Source organism: Euprymna scolopes, chromosome 36, assembly GCF_053919585.1.
Source record: "Euprymna scolopes isolate OS-2025 chromosome 36, ASM5391958v1, whole genome shotgun sequence".
NCBI lineage: Eukaryota > Metazoa > Mollusca > Cephalopoda > Sepiida > Sepiolidae > Euprymna > Euprymna scolopes.
The window spans coordinates 82876993-82883920 of record NC_136517.1 but is presented as its reverse complement, the minus strand read 5'-3'; the positions used below and the strand labels follow the sequence as shown (position 1 = coordinate 82883920).

Here is a 6928-nt window from a genome sequence, read left to right as displayed (position 1 = left end):
TTGGGACTGGAAATAAGAGTTAGGGTTTTTTTTTTTTTTTTTTTTACATAGGCATCACCACATTATCAAGGCCAAGAGGCCACTCAAGGATAAGGGTTAAAGAGTGTACAGTAGAAATTGGACAATATAGTAATCATTAGTAATGAAAATTTGGTAAATTTGATAACTTATATGGAACGGCTCATCAAGAACTTATTTACTTTAGACTTGAACACAACCATATTGTAGTCAGCCGGAAAGCAGGAAAACGGAAGACAATTCCACAGGCGTGCAGTTCTAAGAAAGAAGCTTTGTTCATGGAATCTACGTTTAGGTTTAGGCACAGATAAAGAGTGGGGGGAATTATTGATAGTATTTACAGCTAGACGAGTGTTTCTTGTGAAAGTTTGGCGAGGGGGGGCCATAGATTGAAGCTCAGTCGAACACTTTCCATGAAAATAACGATACATCAGAGACACACTCGCAACATTTCTTCTGTGAGATAGAGGTTGCAAGGAAGAGAAAAGGACATCTCCTATGAGGCTACGAAGTCTATTTTGAACTCTATCAAGGCAGGCCAAGTCCTTTCTAGCAGCTCCTGCCCAGATGTGGCAACAGTGTTCCATCCTTGGACGTACCTGGCTCTTATATAGATAGAGAATAGCATCAGCAGTGAGATATCTACCGGATCGATAGAAAGATCCCACCATTTTTCCAGCGGCCTTGGCAACAGATTTGATGTACGTGTTCCATTTAAGATCAGGAGTAATGGTCAAGCCAAGAAGCTTGTCAAAACTAGAGGCCTCCTGAAGACGAGAGCCATTCATTTCAATTGATGTCAGATGTGGATCAGAATGTTGATGATGTAAAGAGAGAAGCTTGGTTTTAGATGCATTAAAAGTAACCAGCCACTCCTTACCCCATTGTACTACATGCTCAAGATCAGAGGAGAGAGAATTGGAGAGAACTTGGTCGTTTACTGTCTTAGATGTGCTACCATAAATGGTAGTGTCGTCAGCATAAATGTCTACAAATGATGTAAGGATGTGATTTGGAAGATCATTAATGTAGATCAGGAAAAGAGTTGGGCCCAGGATGGACCCCTGAGGGACACCGGCATTAATACCGTGAGCTTCTGATTTTTGCCCCTCAACTACTACTCTTATGAACCTATCAGAAAGAAATGATTTAATAATTGAGAAGACATTTCCAGCAATACCGTAGCTAGAGATCTTATGAAGTAAACCTTTATGCCATACCCTATCAAAGGCCTTCGATATGTCAAGAGCAATTGCCCTAGAAAGGTTGCCTCCATCGAGAGATTTGCTAATCCTATGAGATATAATTGTAAGCACATCTGCTGTAGATCTAGCAGAACGGAAACCATATTGAGTGTCACTAAGAAGGTTATTTTTGTTGAGATGGTTGATTACTTCTGTATTTAACACAGATTCCAGCAACTTACTCATGACGCACAGGAGACTTATTGGCCTGTACTGAGAGGGGGATGAGCGATCACCTGAATTCTTAAATACAGGGCATACTGATGAAATTTTCCAGGGAGATGGGAAACTATTCTCCTTAACACAACGTTTAAACAGTTTTGTAAGTATGGGCGCTAGTTCAGGTTGAAGTTTTTTGAGTACTATAATTGGAATACCGTCAGGGCCAGTTGCTTTACTGGAATCAAGGTTTTTGATTAGCTTGGCAACATCACGTACAGATATACGTATATCACATAGCGTGTTTTCTGATACAGGAGGAAATATTGGGGGTTGGCGGCCTTGATCGCAAAGGGTAGAATTAGCTGCAAAGTTCTTGACAAAGAGTTTGGCTTTGTCTGATGCTGACGAGATTACCTCAGGTCCATTGATAATAGTTGGGATGGAGCACACGCTTCTGTTCAGGATTCTGTTTGCTATTTGCCAAAACTGGTGGGAACCAAGCCGCTGTTCAGCTACTTTGGACTTAACAGATTGAGCGTACAACTCTCTTGCATTCTTTATTACTTTCTTACAATGGTTGCTGGCAGTCCTGAAAGCGGCTTTAGTTTTCATACATCTATTACGTTGGAAACAGTGGGAAAAGTGATTTCTGTGCGCAATGGCAGCAGCACATTCTGGAGAGAACCATGGCTGGCTGTTAGGTTTTTGCTGAAACTTTTTCAAGGGTATGAAATGGTCAATACCTACAATTAGCCATTCCGTCAGGTCTAATACTATAGAGGACACATCCTTTTTAAACATGGAATGCAGAGGTAGATCAGATATAAATGTACGGAAGCTATCCCAATCAGCCTTAGTGTATCGATATACTGTACGATGGAGAGGTACGTCTGGGGACTTATTACATTTCATTTTTATCTTAATTGATACAACAGAGTGGTCGGAAGATCCAAGAGGTGACAGAACAGAAACTGAACATAGTTCAGGACAAGTTGTGAGAAAAAGGTCTAGTAGGCTCGCATACTGGCCGTCATTGTCGGGCACACGGGTGGGTTCCTGAACAATCTGAGTGAGGTCATAAGCAATGGAGAAATCATGACAGAACCTCCCCTCATCATTGGTCTTGTTAGAGTGGGTCAACCATTCGACGTTGTGAACATTGAAGTCACCACATACGTGAATGTTAGCTGAAGGATAAGCAGATAGGACTTGGTCAATTTTCTCAGATATGCTTTGAAAGATAGTAACTCCGCTGTTATGGGGGCGATAGAGAGTAAATATAAATGCCGTAGTGTAAGCTAATGCAACCCGGAAGCACATATAGGGTAAGTTAGGATCTTCCCTGGAGATGTCCCTACCACATGGAAAGTTATCCCTAATATAGGCACATATTCCATGCCCATGGCGATCTTGGGGGTCAGATTTAGAAGTTAAGTTAGAGTATCCTTTAATTGCGAACTCTTCTAGGGAAATAGCCTGTCCAATGCCAGTTTCACTTAAAAATAAAAGGTCTGGTTTAGTCTCCTGCAATTGGGACTTTAATTGTAATTTCAACCTCTGGAAGGTTAGAACGTAGACCCCTGATGTTGGAGAAGGAGACATGGTAGTAGGGGTCTACGTTGGAAGTTGGAGAACCGAGTTTAATCGTGTATTTTTTCTTGAAACTTGTCATGATGAAATTTTGGAACTGGAAATTAGAGTTAGGGTTATTAGGACTGGAAATTAGGGTTAGGGTTATTGGGACTGGAAATTGGAGTTAGGGTTATTGGGACTGGAAATTAGGGTTAGGGTTATTGGGACTGGAAATTAGGGTTAGGGTTATTGGAACTGGAAATTAGGGTTAGGGTTATTGGAACTGGAAATTAGTGCTAGGGTTATTGGAACTGGAAATTAGGGTTAGGGTTATTGGAACTGGAAATTAGGGTTAGGGTTATTGGGACTGGAAATTAGTGCTAGGGTTATTGGAACTGGAAATTAGGGTTAGGGTTATTGGGACTGGAAATTAGGGTTAGGGTTATTGGGACTGGAAATTAGGGTTAGGGTTATTGGGACTGGAAATTAGAGTTAGGGTTATTGGAACTGGAAATTAGGGTTAGGGTTATTGGGACTGGAAATTAGAGTTAGGGTTATTTGGACTGGAAATTAGGGTTAGGGTTATTGGGACTGGAAATTAGAGTTAGGGTTATTTGGACTGGAAATTAGGGTTAGGGTTATTGGGACTGGAAATTAGTGCTAGGGTTATTGGAACTGGAAATTAGGGTTAGGGTTATTGGGACTGAAATTTAGAGTTAGGGTTATTGGGACTGGAAATTAGGGTTAGGGTTATTGGGACTGGAAATTAGAGTTAGGGTTATTGGGACTGGAAATTAGGGTTACGGTTATTGGGACTGGAAATTAGGGTTAGGGTTATTGGCACTGAAATTTAGAGTTAGGGTTATTGGAACTGGAAATTAGGGTTAGGGTTATTGGGACTGAAAATTACAGTTAGGGTTATTGGGACTGGAAATTAGGGTTAGGGTTATTGGAACTGGAAATTAGGGTTAGGGTTATTGGGACTGAAATTTAGAGTTAGGGTTATTGGGACTGGAAATTAGAGTTAGGGTTATTGGGACTGAAATTTAGAGTTAGGGTTATTGGGACTGGAAATTAGGGTTAGGGTTATTTGGACTGGAAATTAGAGTTAGGGTTATTGGGACTGGAAATTAGAGTTAGGGTTATTGGAACTGGAAATTAGGGTTAGGGTTATTGGGACTGAAATTTAGAGTTAGGGTTATTGGGACTGGAAATTAGGGTTAGGGTTATTGGGACTGAAATTTAGAGTAAGGGTTATTGGGACTGGAAATTAGGGTTAGGGTTATTGGGACTGAAATTTAGAGTTAGGGTTATTGGGACTGGAAATTAGAGTTAGGGTTATTGGGACTGGAAATTAGGGTTAGGGTTATTGGGACTGAAATTTAGAGTTAGGGTTATTGGAACTGGAAATTAGGGTTAGGGTTATTGGGACTGGAAATTAGAGTTAGGGTTATTGGGACTGGAAATTAGGGTTAGGGTTATTGGGACTGAAATTTAGAGTTAGGGTTATTGGGACTGGAAATTAGGGTTAAGGTTATTGGGACTGAAATTTAGAGTTAGGGTTATTGGGACTGGAAATTAGGGTTAGGGTTATTGGGACTGAAATTTAGAGTTAGGGTTATTGGGACTGGAAATTAGGGTTAGGGTTATTGGGACTGAAATTTAGAGTTAGGGTTATTGGAACTGGAAATTAGGGTTAGGGTTATTGGGACTGGAAATTAGAGTTAGGGTTATTGGGACTGGAAATTAGGGTTAGGGTTATTGGGACTGAAATTTAGAGTTAGGGTTATTGGGACTGGAAATTAGGGTTAGGGTTATTGGGACTGGAAATTAGGGTTAAGGTTATTGGGACTGAAATTTAGAGTTAGGGTTATTGGGACTGGAAATTAGGGTTAGGGTTATTGGGACTGAAATTTAGAGTTAGGGTTATTGGGACTGGAAATTAGGGTTAGGGTTATTGGGACTGAAATTTAGAGTTAGGGTTATTGGGACTGGAAATTAGGGTTAGGGTTATTGGGACTGGAAATTAGAGTTAGGGTTATTGGGACTGGAAATTAGGGTTAGGGTTATTGGGACTGAAATTTAGAGTTAGGGTTATTGGAACTGGAAATTAGGGTTAGGGTTATTGGGACTGGAAATTAGAGTTAGGGTTATTGGGACTGGAAATTAGGGTTAGGGTTATTGGGACTGAAATTTAGAGTTAGGGTTATTGGGACTGGAAATTAGGGTTAGGGTTATTGGGACTGGAAATTAGGGTTAAGGTTATTGGGACTGAAATTTAGAGTTAGGGTTATTGGGACTGGAAATTAGGGTTAGGGTTATTGGGACTGGAAATTAGGGTTAGGGTTATTGGGACTGAAATTTAGAGTTAGGGTTATTGGAACTGGAAATTAGGGTTAGGGTTATTGGGACTGGAAATTAGAGTTAGGGTTATTGGGACTGGAAATTAGGGTTAGGGTTATTGGGACTGAAATTTAGAGTTAGGGTTATTGGGACTGGAAATTAGGGTTAGGGTTATTGGGACTGGAAATTAGGGTTAAGGTTATTGGGACTGAAATTTAGAGTTAGGGTTATTGGGACTGGAAATTAGGGTTAGGGTTATTGGGACTGAAATTTAGAGTTAGGGTTATTGGGACTGGAAATTAGGGTTAGGGTTATTGGGACTGAAATTTAGAGTTAGGGTTATTGGGACTGGAAATTAGGGTTAGGGTTATTGGGACTGGAAATTAGAGTTAGGGTTATTGGGACTGGAAATTAGGGTTAGGGTTATTGGGACTGAAATTTAGAGTTAGGGTTATTGGAACTGGAAATTAGGGTTAGGGTTATTGGGACTGGAAATTAGAGTTAGGGTTATTGGGACTGGAAATTAGGGTTAGGGTTATTGGGACTGAAATTTAGAGTTAGGGTTATTGGGACTGGAAATTAGGGTTAGGGTTATTGGGACTGGAAATTAGGGTTAAGGTTATTGGGACTGAAATTTAGAGTTAGGGTTATTGGGACTGGAAAATAGGGTTAGGGTTATTGGGACTGAAATTTAGAGTTAGGGTTATTGGGACTGGAAATTAGAGTTAGGGTTATTGGGACTGGAAATTAGGGTTAAGGTTATTGGGACTGAAATTTAGAGTTAGGGTTATTGGGACTGGAAATTAGGGTTAGGGTTATTGGGACTGAAATTTAGAGTTAGGGTTATTGGGACTGGAAATTAGGGTTAGGGTTATTGGGACTGAAATTTAGAGTTAGGGTTATTGGGACTGGAAATTAGGGTTAGGGTTATTGGGACTGAAATTTAGAGTTAGGGTTATTGGAACTGGAAATTAGGGTTAGGGTTATTGGGACTGGAAATTAGAGTTAGGGTTATTGGGACTGGAAATTAGGGTTAGGGTTATTGGGACTGAAATTTAGAGTTAGGGTTATTGGGACTGGAAATTAGGGTTAAGGTTATTGGGACTGAAATTTAGAGTTAGGGTTATTGGGACTGGAAATTAGGGTTAGGGTTATTGGGACTGAAATTTAGAGTTAGGGTTATTGGGACTGGAAATTAGGGTTAGGGTTATTGGGACTGAAATTTAGAGTTAGGGTTATTGGGACTGGAAATTAGGGTTAGGGTTATTGGGACTGAAATTTAGAGTTAGGGTTATTGGGACTGGAAATTAGGGTTAAGGTTATTGGGACTGAAATTTAGAGTTAGGGTTATTGGGACTGGAAATTAGGGTTAGGGTTATTGGGACTGAAATTTAGAGTTAGGGTTATTGGGACTGGAAATTAGGGTTAGGGTTATTGGGACTGGAAATTAGAGTTAGGGTTATTGGGACTGAAAATTAGTTAGGGTTATTGGGACTGAAATTTAGAGTTAGGGTTATTGGGACTGGAAATTAGAGTTAGGGTTATTGGGACTGAAAATTAGTTAGGGTTATTGGGACTGGAAATTAGGG

At 40.2% G+C, this 6928-nt stretch overlaps 1 protein-coding gene across 1 annotated transcript in view; it reads right to left on the bottom strand.

Annotated features, from left to right (window-relative positions):
* The window catches only part of LOC145260638 (ADP-ribosylation factor 5-like), a 58239-nt gene that overhangs the window by 15034 nt on the left and 36277 nt on the right, over nt 1–6928 (bottom strand). The window lies entirely within an intron of this gene.